General features: G+C 37.2%; 1 protein-coding gene across 2 annotated transcripts in view; it reads right to left on the bottom strand.

Moving 5' to 3' along the window:
- The window catches only part of LOC150097407 (RCC1-like G exchanging factor-like protein), a 264,930-nt gene extending 241,301 nt beyond the window's left edge, over positions 1–23,629 (bottom strand). Inside the window, exon 1 of one of the 2 annotated variants that reach the window (XM_090407234.1) lies at positions 23,278–23,629. The gene's annotated coding sequence lies outside the window, so the exon portion shown is untranslated. Of the gene's footprint in view, positions 1–17,100; positions 17,121–23,277 lie in introns of those variants that run through there. The other variant, XM_090407235.1, reaches the window with a different exon arrangement.
- Between the last annotated feature and the right edge of the window lie 949 nt (positions 23,630–24,578).

The raw sequence follows: 24,578 nt of genomic DNA, 5'->3' as shown, positions 1-24,578 counted from the left end.
CAAACAGAACAAGGAAAATTTTGATGCTAATAAATATGAAGAGATAAAATTCTAGATGAAGAGGCACAATTAAAAAATTATGTTTTTTTAGTTTGTAACCTAAAGCACAAGTTTAAGCCTAAATTGAATGTCATCAAAGACAGGAATGGAGCAGTACTAACAGAAGAACTGAAATCAAAAACTGTGAGAAACTGTACAGCAGAGAGGATAAGGAAAATTTGGGGGGGGGGGTCCTTTTACCAAGAAAATTTTGATTTGGAACCTCTTCCACTCAAGCATGAGGCTGAAGGAGCAATCAAACAGCTTATCAACAATATGGAATCCCAGTGGAGTTAATTAAGGCCACAGGGAATGGAGGAATAAGAGTGTTTCAGAGATTGATTACAAGGATATGGGAAATAGGATCAAGGCTTAGAGACTGGAAAAAGTCAGCTTTCATGCCACTGTACAAAAAGGAAGATATGAAAGACTGCAAGAACCATAGAACTATTAGTTTAATACTCTTGTGCAAGCAAGAGTTTATTAAAGATCGTCCTAAACAGGACTGAAGCCAAAGTTGAGGCAAAGATGCCTGAGGAACAAGTAAGTTATAAGAAAGCAAAGAGTAACAGAGATCAGATCCTTTGCCTTAGACAGATCATTGAAAAGTATAAAGAATTTAGACTCTCTATGGATGTGTTTCATAGACTACTCTAAAGCTTTTGACTGTGTTCAGCATATGAAATTGTGAGAGATAATGAAATTAATGGATTTTCCTCAACACATTATCAGGTCGATAGCTAGCTTCGGGTCAGCAAGGAAGTTAAGCAAGGATGTCTACTTTCTCCTGATCTGTTTTGTATCTATGTTGAGGACATCATGAATGAAATATTGGATGAGCTTAACACAGGAATTAGGATAGGTGGTAGACTGATCAGTAATCTGAGCTACACTGATGATACAGTACTCCTTTGTAATGACAAGGAAGAACTAGGATGAATCCTTAACAAAGTTATGACAAACTCAATCCCAGCAAGACAAAGATTATGGTTCTCAAAGGAAATGTGGACAGGGTAGCTCCTGAGAAATGTACCTTAATGGGGAAAGAGCTGAGGAAGTCAGCAAGTTTGAATACCTTGGATCCATTACTGATGTGAAGAACTGCAGTTCAGAAGCTATCAAAAGAAGAGTAGGAATGGCTAAAACAACAGTCAGAGATCTAGAAGGATGGATCTATCTCCACAAGAACAAAGTTGAGAATTTTGGATGCAGCTATTTTTTCCAACTTATGGATGTTACACTTGGAACATAAAAAAGTCTGATAGAAAAAGGATAGTTGCTTTTGAGATGTGGTGTTACAGAAGACTGTTGAGGGTATCATATACTGAAAGATGGTTCAAACAGCTCCTCAGGCAATGAATTCCAATTACCCACCACTCTCCATGCAAAAAATTTATTCATTCCTTTGCTCACACGCTCTTACCTTATACAGCTTCCAGCTAGAAAAGATCGGCAGAACTTTAATGCTTCTTAAGGATACTAACAGAAGAAAGTTGAAATACTTTGGACACATTGAAAGGATGGAAGGAGTATTTTTCAAAACAGTAACGGAAGTTAAAGTTCCTGGAAAAAGAGGAAGGGGTAGATAGATCTTCAATGAGATCTTCCAGGAATTGAAGATTCCAGAAAAGCACACGATAGAACCACCTGGCGAGAACTTATGTGGAACATCACCAAGGAAAGGAGTGACCATATGGCATCTAATGATGTCTGAAGAGTGGATGGATGGAGTAGGGCTTGAAAAATGCACTTATCTGCTTATCCATCATGAGTGAAAATTTTCAGCTGATGAATAATAAAAAAAAATCAGAAGGAGAGTTTTGGTTTAATCATCAGTTTTATTTACATAATGCTGATTCTGTTTCACATTTTCATCATCATCGTGCACATCAAGGATTTAGGCCTAGCGTGGCCTGTTCTGGCCTTAGAAGTCATCGTTGAATCTTTTAAGAGGATGTCCTGGTTTTCTTTTTCCTAATGGCTTGTACTTGAAGGCTTGTTTTGGTAATCTTTCTATTTTCATTCTTTGAACGTGTTCTATCCATTTATGTTTATATATTTTAAATTTTTTCTATTACTGATTCTTGGTTTAATTCTTTCATAATTTCTTTGTTTCTTTTGTGACCAAATAGAGTATACTTTGCAGTTTTTCTCATAAACTTCATTTCTGCAGTTATTAATCTTTGTTTGTCTTTTGTTTTATTGTCCAGATTTCACTTCCATACAATAAGACTGGTAGGGCTAATGTATTGTATACTTTTAGTCTGGTTTGTTTTTGAACTAGGTTTGGTTTAAATATAGAGTTAATTACACCTGTTATTTTTAAATATTTTGCAATTTTTGGGTTTATATCTTTTTCATTTTCATATGTGATCATACATCCTAAGGTAGTTTAATGAATTCACCTGTTCTAAGATCTTGTTATCTAATACTATTCTAGTTCTTACTGGATCTTGTCCTTTAAAGGCCATACTTTTTGATTTTTCTGTCGATATTATCATACCATAATCTTTGGCTATCTCATTTAGATCTAAAATAGCTTTCTGTAAGTTATCTTCAGAATTTGTAATTATTATTTGGTTGTCAGCAAAAAAGGAGAGTGTTCAAGTTCACAGTAGGAGAAAGTTTAATACCTTGATGGAAATTTTTATTCCATCAAATGGAATTTCACATTAAAATGTGAAACAACTCTCTTTAATTTTTATTCCATTTTATTGTTATTTCATTTAGGTAAATATTAAAGAGAGTTGTTTCACATTTTAATGTCACAAATAGTTTTTTGTATAATTACTTTACTTGTCACATCTACTAGGGAATGTTGCTCATTACAAATACTGTTTTGTTGATTTTCTCGTAATGTAGTATAAATCAATAAGAGGATGACACTGACATGTAGAAGTAGGGAGATTCTTGTTCCGTTGTATAAGGCTTTGATTAGGCAACACATGGACTATTGTGCCCAGATTTGGTCACTGGGTTTTCAGAAGGATGAAGAGATGTTGGAAAGGGTCCAAAGGCGACTGACTAAGGTAGTTTCTGACCTCTGGAATGTTGAGCATGAGGAAAGATTGAGAAGATGTAATTTGCAGAGTCTGGTGGAGAAGATGTAATTTGCAGAGTCTGGTGGAGAGGAGGAAGAAGGGAGATATGATAGAGACCTACAAGTTGGTAAGGGGTTGTTACAAGATCAATGGTGGAGAAGTTCTACAGAGAATAGTGGGAGATCAGGGGAGAACCAGGTCATCCCTGGAAACTGTTGAAAGAGGGTGTGAGTAGGGGAGTGAGAGGCGGGTTTTTTTCGTGTATAGTTTTGAATGATTGGAATGCCTTGCCTGAGAGTGTGGTGTCTGCAAGGAGTTTGAGTGTGTTTAAGACACGGTATGATGAGATGTATGCATGATAAAAGGACCTCCCAGATGAGTCTTTGACTCCATGAGGCCTTGGGGTAATAATAATAATAATAATAATAATGTATTATTATTTTATTTTCAGAGAGCATTAAGTCATACTATGAACTAATCAGTTAACTGTAACATGGCAACCTAAAATAGACATACAATGGACATTAATAATCAGCTTATTTCTAACCTAGTGATGAGATACACAGAATTTGACTATTAATAGCAGATATCAAAACCTGGAAAGTTAAGAAAGGAGGTTTTATTTTCTCAAATATTTCATTATATTGATTCTAACCTAAATGTTTTTTAAATTGTTTCCGAGTTGCTGCCGTGTTACATGGCATCACTGCCCTGTCCATCTGACAATGTTTTGGAGCCAATGAGAATTCAGAAATGCACTTACGTAGTTATATCTATAGTCCTAAGGATTTTATTATTATCATCAACAGACCTCCATAGAGTCAAGAGACTCAATGTGAAAGGTCCAACTCTCGCATGCACTCACTGTTCCTACACTCATCACACTCTCAGGCAATGCATTCCAATTATCCACCACTCTCTATGCAAAAAATCTACTCATTCCTTTGCTCACACTCACTCACCTTATACAGCTTCCAGGGATGGCCTCTCATTCTCTCCCTGTCTCCAGATATTCTATGAAAAATCTCATTAATGCTAATCTGGTAATTTACTCCTTACCAACTTATACGTCTCCATCATGTCTCCTCTCTTCCTTCTATCCACTAAGCTCTGTAATTTGCATTCTCTCAATCGATCCTCATATTCCACATTCCAGAGACCAGAAACCAACTTAGTCAATCGTCTCTGGACCCTGTTCAACATCTCATCATCCTTTTGAAAACCTGGCAACCAAATCTGTGCAAAGTAATCCACATGCAGTCTGATCAAAATCTTGTACAATGAAATCAAAACATCCTTATTTCTACACATCACTGTAATGTCCACATGTGTCCACAAAATTTCAAGTCCCAATCCACTATAATCCCCCCAAAATGTCTCCTCTTTCCATCTCCTCCAAAATATTCCCACTAATCCTATACTCTGCATCCCATCTTTGCTACCAAATTTTAAAACTTTATATTTTGCAACATTAAACTGACATCCCCACACACACTCGCCCATTCAGGCAATTTAATATAGGTAGATATTTTAATATAGATATTTCCTGAAACTTTGTTTTCTGTCACTCCTTCTTCTTCTCAACCTTATGGTTGTTGAGATAGCAATATGTTACTTTACTAGGGAATACTGATTATGGAACAAGGTGGATTCCCGTTGTCTTCTTTATCCTCTGTAAGTATTTATGTCTGTAGATGTGTGTGTGTGTGCACATGGGACTGGTTTGCCTGTTTTGAGGATGAAAAACAGAAGTTTCCAGGAGAAAAATATCCTCCACTTCTGTATGAGATTGGCTAACTCACCTTTAATCAAAAAGATTTGATAAAGGTTCCTTATGTCGTGGATGGGAATCGAACCTAGGTCTTTCCAACCAAAGGGCTTTCTATACCAACTGCACTATGGAGGCTCCATGTCATGCCTAAAGATTTTATTTTACTGAATACCATGAGTTTTTAATGATATTGAATGTTTTCCACATTTGCTTATAATGGTAGAGAAAAAACATTTTATTTTTCATAAAAACAATTCATGACATATTATAAGTATTAGAAGCAAAAATGGTATTATTATTAATAAAAATAATAATAATAAATCACTTATAAAAAACATGAATTTTTTCTTCAGAGATTGACTGACATAACCACTAATACATAAGTAGTTAACACTGGTGTTATTCAGGATTAAAATTAACCACAGCATTAACAAAAGCTTATAAACTGAACAGATCAAGGAATAAATACAACTATGATACACTAGGAGGTGACCATAACAGAGAACACTCAGGCTAACATCTGCCAAGAGAGATATTTCCCTGACTGGTGAGCCACCACAAAAATTTTTTGAGCAGTGTGTATAAGGTATTAAAACATTGGATTCATCCAACATTACATAGACACTGTCACAAAGACAACAGACAAGATCAGTTAACTACATTCAAAACTTTGAATCACAAGATATGAGTCAAGTAGCATGTGCTTATTAGCTCATGCTACTTGACTCACTTGTGATTGCTCTCAGTCACAGCTGAGTTAACAGGAGAATGCCCTATTAGCATTCAAAGGAACAAAACAGAAAGCTTCTATAATTCAAAATTAAAAAATATGAACAGTTAATGGCAATCACTTCCCCCATATAGGTCAGGAAAATTGATCATATAGGTCAATTTTCCTGTATACTGGATTAAAAACCCAAGTTTCAAGGAGAAAAAGCCCTGCTAACTCTGTATGAGATCAGCTAACTCGCCTTCAATTGATAAAACCCATATAAACCCATTCTCTCGTTATGATAAGAATCGAATTTAGGCCTTTTCCAACTAAAGGGTACAATGTACCATCATTCTTCCAACTGAACTACAGAGGTGTTTCATATGAACATGATACCTGACAGAAAGCACACTGGAGGAACATGGTATAATTTGTCCTTGATACAGGGAAGAAAAGAAGACAGCTTCTGAGGTTGTTTGGAGATAGTGTATAAATTGTACTTGCAAAGAATCTGAACTTGTTGTTCAGATGTGCATTTAAGGTAGGTTACAGAAATTCTTTTGACATCACATTGCAGTTTAGCTGAGGGATGATAACTATCAACAATTTTCTGGATGTGCAGTTTTGTTTTCTTTTTCTTTCATTTTGGTAAAGTTATGAACACTACTAAAATGTTAAGAGTAACAACTTTAATTTCCTGACATTTCAACCTCCATATTAGTCACAACTGTGTTGTGAATGGAGAACCTGTGGAACAAGTAAAACATTTCAGCTATTTAGGCACGATTTTTACTGAAGATGGTAAATTAAATATAGAAATAGACAACAGAATAAGCAAAGCTGGTATGGTGGGAAGTCAATTGAATAAATTCATATGGAATAAGAGAGAAATTAGTCGGAACACTAAATTATCTGTATACAAGACAGTGTTCAAACCAGTTTTAACTTATGGATCTGAGAGCTGGGTCAGAAGTAAAACACTTGACCAAAGACTAGAGACCACAGATATGAGAGTCCTGAGAAAGATTATAGGCGTGAATAGATGGCATCAATGGCAATATCATATTAAAAACGAGGATATTAGGAAAGAACTTGACATTGTCAGCATCCAGGAATGTGTTAGCAGAGCTAATCTCAGGTGGTATGGTCACTTAAACAGAATGGGCGAGGAAAGATTAGCAAAACAAGTGTTCTCTGCCAGGTTGGCAGCAAAACGACCTAGAGGAAGACCAAGATATAGGTGGATTGATACGGTACAAAGTGCCTTAGACGATAGAAATATAAGATCTGATAATGTTGGAGTCTTGACAAGTAACAGACTGATTTGGAGGAAAATTGTAGATAGGAAATTAATAATGATGTAATTTTTTCATGTAGTACAATCATATCCTGTACACCCCTTGAGGGTACATGGCAGGAATTTGATGATGATGATGATGATATTAGAGAGTGTGTATTAAATGTTTCAAAAGTGAGTGCTTATTAGGTGATGAGAAAGCAGCCAATGATAGTAGAGTGGACAGTGATGGTAGGATGGAAATTGTTATTAATGTCAACATGTGGCCAAAAAAATACAGGATAATGCAATGGGCATTAATAAAGAAATAACAAAGTTGAATGTTATCCTTTCTTTTAGTTGCATGGTGATCAGCATTCATTTTAGAATTATGGACTTTATAACCGTATTATAAATAATTATTTTAATTTCTCGACATTTTGACCATCATATTAAGGTCATCATCTGGGGTATATACAAATAAAAAAGGACAAGCTGAGTTACATTTCACACAGTAAGATAAAGAAACAATGATTTGATCACCGTTATTCTACTAGCATGACCTCTAGTGAAAAAAAAAAAAATACAGATAAAATTAAAAATTAATTAAATATTTAGAAACTACATCAAAGCTAAATTCTATTTAAGATAACATGGGAGAAACATTCTTTCATATAGATAGTTTTCTTACAGTAACAACGATGTCCTATTTTTAACATGACAATTGTTATATTAGATTTATGATTCTGGGTTATCTACAGTCCTATTTATAGTTAGCTCTTAGGAAGAAAGGTTCCATAAGTAGAACATGTGCCTTCCATATGCTTGGGATTTTTAGATCATCATTATTGTTCAGATTGGGGTGGTTGATAAGAATCTCATAGGCTTCCTTAAATTTGCATTCATACCATGTTTGGGTGTGATGTAAACAACTGGTGCTTTTCCAGTCAAAGTGTTCAGGGCATGATCAGAAAGGCCAGCTTCACTATAGTTATTATATTTAATGTGTCGTTCATGTTCCTTTTGTCTGATAGGAATTGTGTGTCCTGTTTCCCCTATATATGGTAGATTACAGGTGCAATAAATATGGTATACTCCAAGGTGGGTCGGATCTTTGGATGAGTTGAGTAAGTTTTTTAATTTTGCAGGAGGTTTAAAGGTGGCTTTGAGGTTGTATTTCTGTGGTATTCTGTTTATTTTATCTGAATACCACAGAAATACAACCAAAGAAATGGAATGGTTATAGTTTGATTGTAGTCTGGTTTATCTTTGTTTGTTTTTTTTGAGGTCTTGTAGAGAATTTTGTTAATGGTGTTTTGGCTGTAACTATTTTTTAGAAAAGTATAGCTGATAACTTTAAATTAGTCTTTCAGTGCTTGTTCATTGGAGCAGATCTTCGAAGTCCTGTTTTTTAGAGTATTAATGACACCTAGTTTTTGTGTTGGGTGGTGGTGGTAGGAGTTTATGTGTATATATTAGCTCGTATGCGTCGGTTTCTGGTAAACAGTGAAGGAAAGACTGCCAGAAGGAAGACATGTGACAAGTGAATCTAGAAACGGAAGTGTGTTCTGTTTTTCAATTTCAGTTGTGAACTGTATGCGTTTGTATTGTTTGTTTAGGTGGCTAAGGAAAGTGTCTAGTGTCTGGCGGCCATGGGGCCAGATTGTGAAAACATCATCAATGTATCTAAGTCAGACTTTGGGTTTTAAAGGAGAGGAATCTAGAGCATGTTGCTCAAAATGTTCCATATAAAAGTTAGCAATAGGAGAGGATAATGGCGAGCCCATGGCTGTGCCTTCTTTATGTAGGTAGAAAGCGTTTTGCCATACAAAATAACCAGAACATAATACATGCGCAAAGAGCATCGTGATATCTGGAGGGAATTTGTTCTGTAAAAGAAGGATTGTGTCATTGATTGGGACATTCATAAAGAGGGCAGAGACGTCAAAACTGACTAATAAATTGAATAAAAAAATGAATAAAAAAAATTGAATAAGAAACTAATAAACTTGAATGTTATCCTTCACAGGACAAAGCATGATGAAAAATTGTAGAGCGGCAAGAGATTAGTAGGGCTGAAAAGAGAAGGAAGCAGGTGGTGCAAAGTAATAATAAAGACAGAATGAACAAGCAAGAAAAACAAGTTAAGAGGAATATTATATATGAAACCTAAATGATCAGGGGAGTACTTAATGAGTGTGATAAAATTATGTTTCCCTGGTGAAAAAATTCACAATATTAGTCACACCATCTGAATGTAAAAAGGTAAGTTGAAGGAAATGATTGTCTTGATAGGCACAAATGATTTGAGAGGCGAGAAGTATTCTATGAGAGAGGATGTAAAGGAGTTGTAAGAAGAGGCAAAACTGAAGAGCAAGAAAGTAAAGACTGTAAGTATCTTGGCACACTATGATAGACATGAACTGAGAAGAAGGAAGAAGTTGGTAGCTAATGAGACCATACATAGGTTGTACAGAAGAAATGAATGTAGGATTTGTGAATCAGTGGTATGTGTTTGACAGAAAAAAGGATTTATACAATGCTGATGGACTGTATCTAAATGGATTTGGTGCTAGGTGTCTAGAGAGAGCGAGAGAGTTTGGTGAACTTTGTTCACCAAACATGCTGATGTACAAATTCAGGAAAACTTAAGCAATTAGGATGGAAGTAGGTGAGTTTGTGTGAAGGCAACCATGAGGCAAGTGAGTGTGAGAATTACAAAAGTGCAGAATCTAGTCTCTCCAGCAAAAATATTGAATAGGGTAGTCAAATTAGGGATGAAAAGTGGGTGGGGACCTAAAGAGATGCTGCAGTTTCTATATACTAATGCCAGAAGTATCAGGAACGTGAGGGGAGGGAGTTTTTGGCATTGGTTAGTGCGACCTCGCCAAAAGTTATAGGCATTAGTGAGACTTGGCTAACAGCAGATGATGTAGTTACAGGGACAGAATGTGAAGGGTTTGGTATTTTCAGGGAAGATAGAGAAAAGAAGATGGGGAGGAGTACTGCTGATGATAGCAGATGAATTGCAGCCAAAAAGAACAGGAGACAGGCAGGAGAGTGGCTATTCATCTGAAGCAATCTGGTGTGAGATTAGGGACATTAAGACAAAATACACAGTTGACTGTTGCTATAGGTCAGGGGGTTCCACAGATGACCTGAAAGACATGCATCACCAAATTAGTACAATAAGTACAAGCTTGATGATTATTATGGGGGACTTCAACTACGGAAATATAGACTGGAAGGAAGAAAGATCACATGGTAGTTGAAGGAAATCAAATCTATACACCTGATAAGAGATAATTACTTAAGGTGGCATGTGATGGAGGGGACTAGGGATAGGAGTGTATTGGATCTGGTCATAGGATCAGAAGAGCTATTCATAACCAAGGTGACAACATTGCTTCCAATTGGTGAAAGTGACCATGTAGTACTGATCTTGGGGAGATGGTAAAACATGAGGAATATTCTATCAAGAATGGGTATTTGTGGAACTACAAGATAGGTGATTATGATGTGCTTAGGAAGAAGCTTTATGCAGTGTTTTATGCACATGGGATAGAGTCATCTAGAGGAAGCAATATTAAATTGTATACCTAAGGTAAGAAGGGTTATCAGATAGGAGTTAGATGGATGAGTAAATTCATTAGGCATGAGCAGCAAAAATAGTACCATGGCATAAAGGTCTGCAATTGAAGGATGCACTGTGCATGGGGGATAGTCAGGGGATATCTGGATGAACAATATCACACTGTATACCCATGGTCTGGAGGATAAATCAGGTAGAAGTTAGATGGGTGAGTAATATCATTAAGCACAAGATGCAGAAGAAGAAAATGCTGTAGAGGTTATATAAAGAGAAAGGTGACCAACAAACTCATGAACAGTATAAGGCTCAGGTGAAAAAAAGTGACCAGCATGGAAAGGAAGGCAAAATCAAATTATGAGAAGAATTTAGCCGAGCAGGCCAAAGAAAATTCCAAAGAGTTTTTTCGTTATGTGGCAAGTAGGAGGAAGAATGACTATAGAGGATTAACCTTATTAAAACACTTAAGGAAATGAACAATGTAGTTAAGGATATAAATTAAATTATACTTTAATAAATATTTTCTGATATTTCGGCAACGCCACGTTGCCATCTTCTAAAGGAACTTACAAAAAAGGCACGTGCACATAGGCACTACAAACACAGTAACTGGGAATGAAGAGATGAAGCTATTGTTCTCCTAAAAGTCCTGATGGTGCCCTCTAGCAGGCTAAGTAGGTGTTCTTGGTCGTTGGGCTGAAGGTCTGCTGATGTAAGCCTCCCAAATTTGGGGCAGTCGCATACAACCAAATTTGTTGAGGTTTGGAGAATTTCTTAGGGCTGAGGCTGATTCTATAAATAGTCTTTCGAATTTGTATTTGCTACGGTGTATTACTGTAGCTTTCTTCCACCGTATTCTGTGGCGTGTATCCAGAGCATGGTCTGCGAGACCAGAATGGCTGTACTTGTGAAACCGGATGTAATCCTTGTGTTCAGAAATGCTGATATTCGCTGTCCTGCCTGTTTGGCCAAAGTAAGACAGTTTACAACTGCAAGGGACCTGGTATACACTAGGTAGGTCCAGGGGAAGTGGTTGGTCTTTAGTGGAGCGGATAAGGGATGCCAATTTTCTGTAAGGTTTGTAACAGGAGGTCAGGTCATGCTTTTTAAGATTTTGGTAATCTTTTCCAAGGTGCCTCGGATGTAGGGAATGGTGATGGATTTACAGTAATCCTTGTTGTGGAGGGGGGGAGGGGATCTGTGGTTTGTGGGTTCTAATATTTTTTGGACTTTTTTGGGGGGGTAGCCATTGGCTGAGAAAGTGTTGAGGATGTGATTTAGTTCAGTGTTTAGGGCCAAGTCGTTTGAACAGATTAGTTTAGCCCTGTTGTATAGTGTTTTCACTATACCATATTGTTGTGAAGGGGGGGGGGGACTGTTGGTGAATGTATCTACCTGTATCTACCTGTATGGGTGGGTTTTCTGTAAACTGAGAAAACCAAGGTTCCATTAGGCTGGTGGGTGACTAGTGTGTCTAGGAAAGGGAGGCTGTTTTTTTCCTCTTTTTCCAGGGTGAATTTGATTCTGAGGTGTTGGTTGTTTAAGTGTGTTAAGAAGGAGAGAAGTGCTTCAGAGCCATGTGGCCAAATAGCAAACACATCATCAACATAGCGAAGCCATATGGTTGGTTCTTGTGGGGCAGAGGCTAAGGCTTTTTCTTCAAAAGTCTCCATAAAGAAATTGGCCAAGGGTGGAGAGAGTGGTGAACCCACGGCTGTCCCCTCTATTTGTTTGTAGAATTTTCCCTGCCAAACGAAATAGCCTGAGTTCATTGTGAACTGAAATAAGGCTGAGATATCAGGAGAAAATTTAGCTTGGATTAGTTCTAAAGTTTCCTTGAGTGGGACATTTGTGAATAAAGAGGAGACGTCAAAGTTGACCATTATGTCAGTGTGTTGGAGTGTAAGGTTTTCTATACTGGCTTTGAAATGGGCTGAGTTTTTTATGTGTGATGGTGTGTTGCCAGTATAGTGTGTGAGCTCTTTGGCCAAATGTTTAGCTAATTTGTATGTGGGGTAATCAATGCCATCCACTATAGGACGTAATGGCACATTTTCTTTATGTATTTTTGGGAGTCTGTAAATACGGGGGGGGTAGAGTTAAATGGCTTTAATCTGTTGGTAACTTCTACAGGCCAAGAAGTGACTCTCTTAAGGAGCCTGTGAAGTTTTCTAATGTGAGAGTTGGTGGGATTGTAATTGATGGGGAAGTAAGTAGCCCAATCTAATAGAAGAGCATTCAGCTTACCTGTGTAGTCCTTTTGGTTAAGGACTACAGTTGCATTTCCCTTATCCACTTTGGTGATAACTATTTCTTAATTATTCTTCATTTCCTGTGGAGCTTTATATTCCTTGTTGGATATGTTGGTTTTTGGTGGGATTGCTTTGGAAAGGACACAAGCTACATCCAGTCTTACACTGTTGGCGACTGGATGTGGAATGTGGCGGATTCCACGTTCGATCTGGATCATAATATCCTAACTAGGTATTTTTTTGGGAGCAATGGCGAAGTTGTGGCCACGTAACAGCGTGTTGATTGCTTCAGGCTTTAGGGTGACTGAAGAAAGGTTGATTATGGTATTGGTAGGAAGTTTTGGCAGGACAGTAGAGTGCTTTTTTAATTTTTTGAATTTTTTCATCTGTCTGCCTCGTTTTCACTCATTAAGGTTAAGCCTTAATGAGTGATGATGGTCATGAGGTTATTTATTTATTTATTTAGCATATGATGATACAACAGCCATGAGGCCCTTTTTTCAGGGAAGTATGGCACCATCTCAGTCCCCGCCCCCTAATTTTATCTGGGCTCGAGACCGGCATAGCTGACAAATCAGGCCTATGGCTGGATCTTAGGTATTCCTGACTGTAATTCATGTGTGTTCATAGGGCCGGTTTGCCTGTTCTGGGGGACGAAAAACTCGTGTTTCCAGGCGAAAAAACCCCTCTATATTCGAATGAGACTGGCTAACTCATCTTTCGTTGAAAGATGCCAGATAAAGGTTCCTCACATCATGCACAGGAATCGAACCCAGGTCTTTCCAACCAAAAGGCTTCATCTATACCGACTGATCTGTGTAAGCTCTAGGTCATGAGGTGACAGAAGCAGATCAAATAGTCGAGTTTCTGAGTAACCACTTTGCAAGGGTATATCAACCTAGCGAGGTTACTAATTTAAATTGCTTTAACATGTGTGACAGACACTAATGAGGGAATGGAGGTGGATGAATTTTAGGTTCTTAGGATATTTCAGAATCTCAGTGTATATACAGGTGTGGGATCAGATGGGATATCAACTAGTGAATGCACAAGGAAATTGGCAATGCAACTGGCTAGGCTCTATAAAGTTATGCTTTTTTGGATAAATAGATCACAGGCCATGTATCACATTGATGGCATTGTACTCCAGAAAATAGATGAAGCTAGAGATTTAGGGTTGTGGTAGACAGAGAGTTTAAATTTTAGAGGACATATTGCTAAGGTAGCCCATAAGATTATTTGGCTAGTGTAGAACACATTAACAAGAAGAGATAAGGAATTTGTAATTCCTCTTTATAAGGCCTTGGCATGCCCACATCTGGATTACTGTGCTCAAGTCTGGTCTCCTGGGTTTCCTGGGAATGAGGAAGTGGTGGAGAGAATTCACAGGCGAGTGACCAAGATGATGAGTGACCTGTGGAATGTTCCCTACGAGGATAGATTGAGGGTGTGCATATTGCAGAAGTTGGTTGATAGGAGAAAAGAAGGGGAATAAAAACATTTAAGTTGGTAGACAGAGAGTTTGTAGGATAGATGCAGGGGAAATGTTTCAGCACCTGGCTTGAGGGACCTGAACAAGGGGTCATCTCTGGAACTTGAATAAAGGTGTGATTAGAGGGGTGTGAGGACTAGAATTTTAGCTTGGAGCATTGTGAATGTGTGGAGTGCGTTGCCAGAGTCAGTTGTGAGTGCCTTTTCTGTTAATGGGTTCAAGGAGAGAGGATAGATTGTGTGGATAGTTTTGGTCTCCTGCAATGCATTTCAATTCCATGGAGGGGCCCGTGTAATAAAAATAGTAAACTCATCATCTGAAGTATACACATATATACAGAGAAACAAGTTACATTACAATGCAAACAGTGTGCCAAATCATCACTATTACAACAGTGATGATCTGGCAATACATTACAATATTGGCCTGACCTCTGGTGGGAAAAAAAAAACTACATCAATGCTACATCCTATTTTATATGGCCAAGTAAATTCACATTAACCTTTAATGACACAATAATAATGGTAGCCTAATCAGTATTCAAAATCATTATCAAATGATGACTAAGATCTTGGAGCACCAGTCCTAATTATCATGACCTATTAGAACAAAAGTTATGTGGGTCAAATATGTGCAATTTACATCCTTGAGATTTTATACCTTCATTACTGCTGAGATTAATGTGATTGATCAGACTAGATTCTTAAAATATCATAGGCTTCTTTCAATTTGCACTTATACCAGGTTTTGGTGTAATGTAAGGAACAGGTATCTTTCCAGTCAGTTCTGTGTAGTGCATCCAGAAAGCCAACATTAAATTGAATGTGCCATTTGTGTTCCTTTTTCTAGATAGGAATCATACATCCAGTTTTACCTATATAAGGCAAGTTACAGGTCCACTCAATACAATTCACACCAGCGTGAGCCATGAGAGAAGTTGAATATATATTCTTTAATTCTGCAGGAGGTTTAAAGGTGACATCAGGTGTGCACGATAGATGTATCCAGAGATGGAAGTATGTTTTGATTTCCAATTTCAATAGTCAATTGTAGTTATACAAATTAAGTGGATATTGAATCCAACATTATTTCAAAGCCATATATATAGAAACTACAAGAGTTTCGTGCCGAATATAGAAACTATAAAGTTTCGGCGGATAAGTGCAATCGTAAGCAACCTTTCAGGACAGGGGCAACTTGTGGTAAAGGTGGAGTAAGTTCTGATCACTTTCCTTAGCATCATACATGTCTGCAAGGAGATACATGTCACCTTTACCGCGAGTTGCCCCTGTTCTGAAAGGTTGCTTACGCTTGTATCTGCCAAAAATTTATAGTTTCTATATTCGGCACAAAACTCTTGTAGTTTCTATATATTCGGCTTTGAAATAATGTTGGATTCAATATCCACTTAATTTGTATAATTTTGCATCGCTGAAGTGAAGCCTTTTGGCTTTTTATTTCAGTAATTCTTGGTACTTTTGGCAACTCATATGGGAAAGTATGAGTTCTGCATCACTTCACCCTGGATATTTTATTTACATCTGGAGCTGGCTCCCACTGACAAGACCTCAACAAAGGTCGAAACCGGTTGGAAGCTTTGGTGATGAATGGCAATGCTGTAGCCCATGAAGTTTTAACTAAGGCTTGGCTGTTGCTGTCATCCAGGTCGTGGGTGGGGTGGGGTAATGAATGGCAATGCTGTAGCCCATGAAGTTAACTGAGGCATGGCTGTTGCTGTTATCCCTCAGATGAGATATGAGCAAATGAGCAGCTCTGCTTGGTGGTGGGGTGAGCCTGCCACGGTGTAGAGCCAACCGGTTCTGAGAGTTCTTCTCAGTGGCAGGGTCAGCCTGTTACTGAGAGGAACAACGCTGAGTTTTTTGAGTTTGACCTGTACTTGAACATTCAACAAAGGTTGAAACTGGTCTGGGTAGTGACCCCTTCCCATAATGCATAGCATCATACATGTCTGCAAGAAGATGTGCTTTGCATTATGGAGAATACAAGGAAAGTGATCAGAACTTACTCCACCTTTAAAACGAGTTGCCCCTGTCCTGAAAGGTTGCTTATGCTTGTATCTGCTGAAACTTTATAGTTTCTATATTTGGCATGAAACTCTTGTAATTTCTATATGTTCAGCTTTGAAATAATGCTGGATTCAATATCCACTTAATTGCATAATTTTGCATTGCAAAGTGAAGTCTTTTTGCTCTTTATTTCAGTCAATTGTAGTTGTTTAAAAGAATGAATACATCATAGTTTCGTTATAACCACTGTTGCTACAAATGATGTTTATTTTAATTAATTCTCCCAACAGAAGGAAATCCAAAGAGCAGACTGCACAAGCTTTGTGTACAGAACTTTTTATAATTTATATCTATCTTCTGAGTTGGATGATTGTGTGAGGATGGATGGATACATCTGCCAGTGAACAAAGGTTTTCTATAAAGAGAAAATTCAATATTGTCTGATTCAATATGGATTATTAAAGTATTCAGAAAGGAAAGACTGTTGGATTAATGCTTAATAGTGAACTTTATATGGAAGTACATGAATTTATTTTATCTAGAAAGTGTAGTAATTCTGTCTCTAAATGGAACTAAACTGCAAAAAATATGATCCATCTACCACCTAAGAACATTCACAAATATTCATAGGACTCAGACCCACAACCAAGAGCAATTATATTATTCACTCAACTGACCAGGCTGGCTTTTTAGTACTTTCCTTTTTCTAATGATTAATATGTTTATGTATTTCGATGTCAATAAATTGGCTTTCTTTTATAATGCTATACAAGGCTTTCCCTAATCTGGCAGTTATCATTTTATATCCATTCTGCCAACCCTTCACTGCCTTACACTGGTAGAACATTTCTATATCATTAAGTAATGTGCAAGTCTATACAACAACAGTACTTTTATTAACCTTTGTCATTTGGCTCCAAAGCTTCAATCTACTGCCTATTTCATGGTATCATTCTCATTTGGCCTACTATTTGGACTGATCTTTTCTTCCAATAACTGAAAAAGAAAATTAATTTGGAGATGAATAATATATAATTATGTGCAGATATGTATCATCCAAAAAACAGGGTAAATGCAAAGCATAAATTGGACTGAGGAGTATAGTGCAGGTATTTGGTGGGCTAGTGTATTGTGGTAGTGCAAACAGTGGTCTGCAATATACATACATTTCCCAACACTATCTGGATCTGCTATCCATTCTCTTTTTTCTGTTCTTTCTCTTAATGATAGAATGGTGAAGAGGAAGATAGAAATTGTCTTCCCATTCCCCATACAGTACTTTCTGATACTTGTCATCAGTCAACCAGTCTATAACAATTCGACATACTTTCAACTCTTTTAATGTAAAACCAAGCTATTATGTGGTAGTATATCATATTAGCAGGAATAGGAGATTTGTTGACAGATGATTATCAAAAGATTCTGAATGGAGAAGTAATGTTCAGAAAGTGAAGAGTTATTTGATAAATGGAGCTCCACAGAGCAGCATACCTGGGCTACTGCTGTTTGATTTATATAAAAACAATGGAACATTTTTCAGCTGCTTACTGATAATGATGCTGTTTTATGGAAGAGTGCTGTGTCATAGTGTAGCGATTGCAACATTGTTTGAGGAATATTATGTGGAAAATATGACTGGCCTGCAGAGTCATGTTTTCCTAAAATTAACCCAAACAATGCCATGAAATGGAACACTGGATGCAAGTGGATGTGTCCCACAAAGAGTAATGTGCTAATAGTCATGTTCATTCATGTATATTAAAGTCAGAAAACTACAACTAGAGATAATAATTAACTTTTATTTAATTATTATCAGCCAGCATTTCACCTTGATCACCAAAACATTTTATAGGCACAAAGATATGAGATGCGATATGCATATATATGCCGGTACAACAGAGAAAGGAAAACACAGACTAAATTCAAATAGCGTGACCCTAGACCCCTATCTTCTGTAAGTATAGTGGGGGGGGGGGGGGTTCTCGATATAACAGCTGGCAATCTAATGATAATGACCTTCAAGATTTTTGATAGGGTGAGGAAGATATTTATAGAAGCTATATTAGCTGTGGCAGATTCTAAAAGCAGTTGTCTATGGGGTAGTTGTATTTTATCCCCCCACACACACACATACCAAATCCAATTTGTTGTACTAATAGTATGGTCTGCAACCCCAGTGTAGACTATGAATGCATTTTCTATGTTCATCAAATGTTTGACTCTTTTCTTTTCCAACTTCACCACGAGTTTTGAGAGAATGTGCTAAGAAACTAACAGGGCCTTTGACCTGGCTTTTCAGTGAAAGTCTGGCTGCAGGAAAGGCACCCATGGAATGGAAGGAAGGTAAGATAGTGGCATTGCATAAGGGCAGTAGCAGACTGGAAGTGTCTAATTATAGGCTAGTTTGTGTGTCATCAGTAGTTAGTAAGATCTTTCAGAAAGTAGTGAGGGACTGTGTTACAGCATTAGGCAGATAAGGGTAATGTTATCAGTGAGAGTGAACATGGATTTGTGAAAGGGCGCTCTTGTTTTAGCAATATGCTAGCCTTTTATAATAAAGTTACAAGAGCATTAGATGAGGGAAAGGCATATACTGCCATTTTCCTAGACAGGGTGCCACTTGATAAGCTGATATTCAAGTTGCAGCACATGGGTCTGGATGTCAGACTGGTCAACTGGATTCAGGATTGGCTGTCCGATAGGTATCAGAGAGTTGTGTATGGTGTAGCAATATCAAAGAGGCAGAAGGTTACAAGTGGGGTTCCACAGGGCTCAGTACTGGGACCTATTTTGTTTAACCTTTATATCAATTACATTGTCCATGGATTGCAAGGGGATATTCAGTTGTTTGCGGATGATGCGAAGCTGGGAAGGTTTATTAGTAATAGTGCAGATGTGGTAGCCCTGCAAGAGGATTTGAATAAGCTAGATAGATGGGCAAATGAATGGGGGGGAGGGCCAGTTTAATGCAGCAAAATGTAACGTCTTGAGGTTTGGGAAACATTGATGGGACACTGCATACTCTATGGGAGGAGTTAAACTAGAGGAAGTAGGGGAGACAAGAGATCTGGGGTTGATGATTGATAGAATCCTGAAATTTAGGGGACATATTGCAAAGGTAGTGAAGCTAAAACAGAGGATTGCTGCAATAATGAGAAGGACACTGACCTGCAGAGATAAAATGGTTATTATTCCGTTGTATAATACTCTGATCAGACCACACTTAGACTATTGTTCTCAGATCTGGTCCCCAGGAATTGAAGGGGATAAATTAACTGTGGAAAGGGTACAAAGGTAGATAACAAAGATGGTGTCAGGACTGTACAATGTTAGTTATGAGGATCGGCTGAGGGAGTGTGGACTGCAGAGTTTGATGGATAGAAGGAGAGGTGATATGATAGAGACATTTAAACTGTTGAGAGGTGGTTACAGCGTTGACACTGGGGAGTTCTTTCGCTTGGTTGAACAGCAGGATGGGGTCATGACAAGGGGCCTTCCCTGGAAGTTACGAAAGGAAACTGTGAGAAAGAGGGCGAGTGGTTTCTTTGCATGGAGGGTGGGTTGAACCATGGAATGCATTGCCTCATGGAGTGGTGAGAGAGAGAACGGTCAATGTATTTAAGGAGTGGTATGACAGACTTTGTTTCCTAGGAGGGACCTCCCTCGATGAGTCTTGATAGATTTGTGTTTCTTAGAAAGGATCTCCCACAATGAATCTTTTGAGTCCATGGAGGCCTGAATACTAATACTAATATCAATCTGAACAGCAAAAAATTCTATAGATGCCAGTATGATTTGAGTGATGGAAAGGATTTTTAGTGAATGGATAAGGGTAGATAATTTGGCACCTCTGATGCCAAGAACTGTATTCTCATAAGCTCTATGGTCAAACAAACATTTGGCATTGCAATAATGTTGGATCTTTAATATCCACTATTTCTATGTAATTATCAAGATATTTTGAACTCATTATGTGTGTGTGTACCTTTCTGCTGTGGTGTCAGCATGCAAACATACACTAGTGGCCAAAATTGTGGAAACCTTTTGGAAAAAGTGTATTTCTGAGGTTTGATGGCTCGTAACACTACTTTTTTTGAAGTAATACCATAAAATTATATATCAATGGAAGGATAATTTAATAAAGAATGTAATGCAATAACTTTTATGAAGGATTTTTTATTAGAACAGCAGTTATAAAGAAGAAAAGTGAAACATAAAAAAATGATATACAAAAATTCTCACAATGTGAGTAAATACTTAGTTCGGTAACCTTTAGCATTAATTATGGCCTTACAATGCCTTCCCATGGAGTGAACCAAGTTTTTTAGTTCTGCAGTTGTTATAATGTGAAACCAAGATTGAATTACTGCTTCTATTAATTGGGTTTTATTGGTGGGTTGCTTCTGACTAACAAGTTTCTTTAGTCGGCTCCATAGATTTTCAATTGGGTTAAGGTCTGGGCTATTCCCAGGCCATTCCAGCAGTGGAATATGATTATCTTGAAACTACTTTTTGCACACAGCAGCAACATGATATGGAGCTGAATCCTGTTGAAATATAAATGCTTCATTATCTTGGAAAAGATCATGTGAAAAAGGCTTCAGTTTGGGCTCAAGTATTTCATTTATGTATTTTTAGGCATTTATATCCCATTAATCACGCAAATTCTGCCCACACCTTTTGATGTCATACAACTCCAGATCATAACACTAAGTGGGTGTTTCACGGTAGGTGTAATGCAATCATGATGCAAATCTTCTCCGATTCTTCTCCTTACGTATTTTATGCCATCACTACCAAACAGGGAGATTTTGGTCTCATCACTCCAAATAACACTGTTCCATTGTTCTGCTGTCCAATTAACATGAGTTTTAGCCCAGTTTAATCTTTTCAACCTTTGTTTGAGAGATAAAAATGGCTTTTTTCCCGTGGAATTCTAGCATTTAGACCAAATTCTTGCAGTGAACAGTCCTTGCACTCAACTTCACATTGTACTGCGCCATTTCATTTTGTATACACCCAGATGATTTTCTTCTGTCATGTAGGCACAGCCTCTCAATTCTTCTATCATCACTAGCTGTTGCGCACCTTTTCCTGACTTTACCAGTCTGGTTTTGTAGTGACTGAGTCTCCTTATACCTCTTCAAAAATTTAGAAATGCCACCTTTGGTTAAATTTCCACCAATTTTTCTTCTAATTTCTTCATAACTATAGCCTTGTTGTTATTATTATTATTATTATTCAGGACTCCATGGAGTCAAAAGACTCATCGTGGGAGGTCCTTCTTAAGAACATAAAGCCTGTCAAGACTCATCGAGGGGAAGTCCCCCCCCCCCTAAGAAACACAAAGTCTATCATACCACTCCTTAAACTCATTGACCATTCTCGCTCCCACCACTCCATCAGGCAATGCATTCCACAGTTCAACCACCCTTCACACTCACTTAATAATACTATTTTACATCACTTTCTGGGTGACCAGTCAACTCTTTGTGCCATTTCTTTAATTTTATTACGTTTCACAAGCTCACTAAATGAAAGAACACAAAAAAACCCAACCAACCAACTCGATAGCAATCACATAACACACTGACAAATATCCTTCTCTCGGCTCCAATACATGATATCAATAGCTGAATCCTGCTGTGACTTTATTGGCTCATTGCCAAAACAAGATGACACCTGATTGGCTCTCTGAACACTCATGCTCACTGGCTACATTCAAATGAAGGAAAGCTACTTCATATCAACCCAAGCAAGTTGTGCATCTTTTTTCTGGTTATTTGGCTATAACTTTTCATAGAATACGGATAATTGAACAAACTTTGTTGCATTACATTCTTCATTAAATTATCTTTCCATTGATATATAATTTTATGATATTACACCAAACAAAAAGTGGTAGTATGAGCCATCAAACCTCAAAAATACACTTTTTCCAAAAGGTTTCCACAACTTTGGCCACTAGTGTATATTGTATCCATGAAGACAAAAAAACCCAACCAACCAACTCGATAGCAATCACATAACACACTGACAAATATCCTTCTCTCAGCTCCAATACATGATATCAATAGCTGAATCCTGCTGTGACTTTATTGGCTTATTGCCAAAACAAGATGACACCTGATTGGCTCTCTGAACACTCATGCTCACTGGCTACATTCAAATGAAGGAAAGCTACTTCATATCAACCCAAGCAAGTTGTGCATCTTTTTTCTGGTTATTTGGCTATAACTTTTCATAGAATACGGATAATTGAACAAACTTTGTTGCATTACATTCTTCATTAAATTATCTTTCCATTGATATATAATTTTATGATATTACACCAAACAAAAAGTGGTAGTATGAGCCATCAAACCTCAAAAATACACTTTTTCCAAAAGGTTTCCACAACTTTGGCCACTAGTGTATATTGTATCCATGAAGACACCATGGCAACCAATATGAAATGCCGGCTAACAATATCTAAATAAAGTTAATTATTATCCCTCAACATTTGTATCTGAATGAAAACACAAGAGATGATCAACATTTAAGGCAAAAGTGATTTAAAACAAAAGTTGTTGCCTAAAGATATGATTGAAACTTCTTAGAGCACTGTCCTAATACTTATTACATACTGTGAGAATGTATATGTGTGTCTGCAGTTATTTTGCAATTGGAACACAGAAAATAAAAAATGAAATGCTGTGTCAGAGAAGATGGATCTTTTCTACAGCCATTACTAGCATAACTATTAGAACACACTTCAGCTACACGTTGGCTCACTCCTTATTAATTCCAATTATGTAATAATTAAACTGATTTTGGTATTTACTACAAATATACAACAAATGTTCCCCTGCAACGTATATATAAGTATACCGAGGTTTATTATATGCATATTCTTCACTCCTCATTACAGATTTTAATTCCTTTGATACACTCAAGTTAGCCATTCCAAATGTTATTATGCCGCTGACATCCCAGTACTCTGCCACTTGTGCCCAATACATTTATAATAAAGTCTGTTAAAAGTTCAGCTCGACTAAAATCAAATTAACCAGTTTCGTGTAATGAAATTATATCTTACCACAAAAACAGACAGCTACTTCAATAAGGAAAAAATTAAATCACTTGCACAAAAATATCACGAAGGTGTGCCTGAGACGATCATATCTGAGATGATAATCATGTTATAATTATAAAATGGGAAGTTTTATGTATACGTATATTCATTACATTAAAAAAATACACGAAGAAAAAAGCATGAAAACGTGTTTTTGTGTTGAAAATAACAACATTATCATGCAAGTAGCTATTTTTGCGTACAAAGTGTAAAAGTGAACCTAAAAATACATAGGAAAATGTATTTCATTCGGACACAGCTTTCTCATACTACATAAAAATCTGAAATTTTATAATCTCAATAATTAAATTATAATCGCATATTAAAACTAACGCAGTAAATTAAACAACTCAAATTGTAGTTGTGAGCGACCTCTTTAATTCAAAGTTCGCTGAAGTCATTGATTTCATAAATTGTTCTGTTGCTGAATTTTAATTTATCACTGATAAGCCATTTTAAAACTCGTTTGGGGATTAAAAACTTTGAGAGAACATAACTGTGTTTTCCTTCTGCTAGGTTTTATAAAACGTGAAGTCAGCCTATTTTGTAAAGTGTTTTACTTTTTTTTTTTCTGTTTGTTTGTTTGTTCAAGATTTGGATTTTAGTCAAATGACGTTTGAACGATTTGCTATGTTACGGGAATTGGGTTTCCGGTGCTGTTTCGTTTGTTTTCAAATGTTTATTTCATTGACTTCAAATGGTCAAGTTAGCTTTCAAGGCCGCAGGCCTGCTGTGTTTGGTCAGAGGTGCGAACGTTATTGCTATGTTTGAACGATTTGGTATCTCTTAAACTCTATACGATTTATTAATTATATGAAGAGCCAAAGGCTTCAATTCGGCGACATAAACTTCTTTAAGTTAAGGGATATTACATTCTATATTGTTTCATAGCCGAATAAGGAACTCAAAGAGTTTCATGCCTGCCGAATATAGTAAATATATACTTGGTATTTCTAGGTCTGCCTACTTACTGATGAGACCTCAATAAAGGTTGAAACCGGTCTGGGTAGTGACCCTCTCTCACTCATAATGTAGAACAGTAATACAGCTCCTAGGAGCTGGGTTTCACATTATGGGGAAATATCAAGAGTAGTGATCGGAACTTGCTCCACCCTTACCATGAGTAGCCTCAGTGTTGCACTCCCAAAAGGGTCAGTTGTAACACTGTCCAGGTATTTGCTTATGCTTGGACTCGCCGAACTTTATATATTTACTATATTCGGCATGAAACTCTTTGAGTTTCTTATTCGGCTATGAAACAATAT

Source organism: Typopeltis vanoorti, chromosome 17 (genome assembly GCF_054136105.1).
Source record: "Typopeltis vanoorti isolate ZY-2024b chromosome 17, IOZ_Tvanoo_1.0, whole genome shotgun sequence".
NCBI lineage: Eukaryota > Metazoa > Arthropoda > Arachnida > Uropygi > Thelyphonidae > Typopeltis > Typopeltis vanoorti.
Note: the sequence above shows the minus strand (reverse complement) of the source record. Positions and strands in the feature narration are given on the sequence as shown.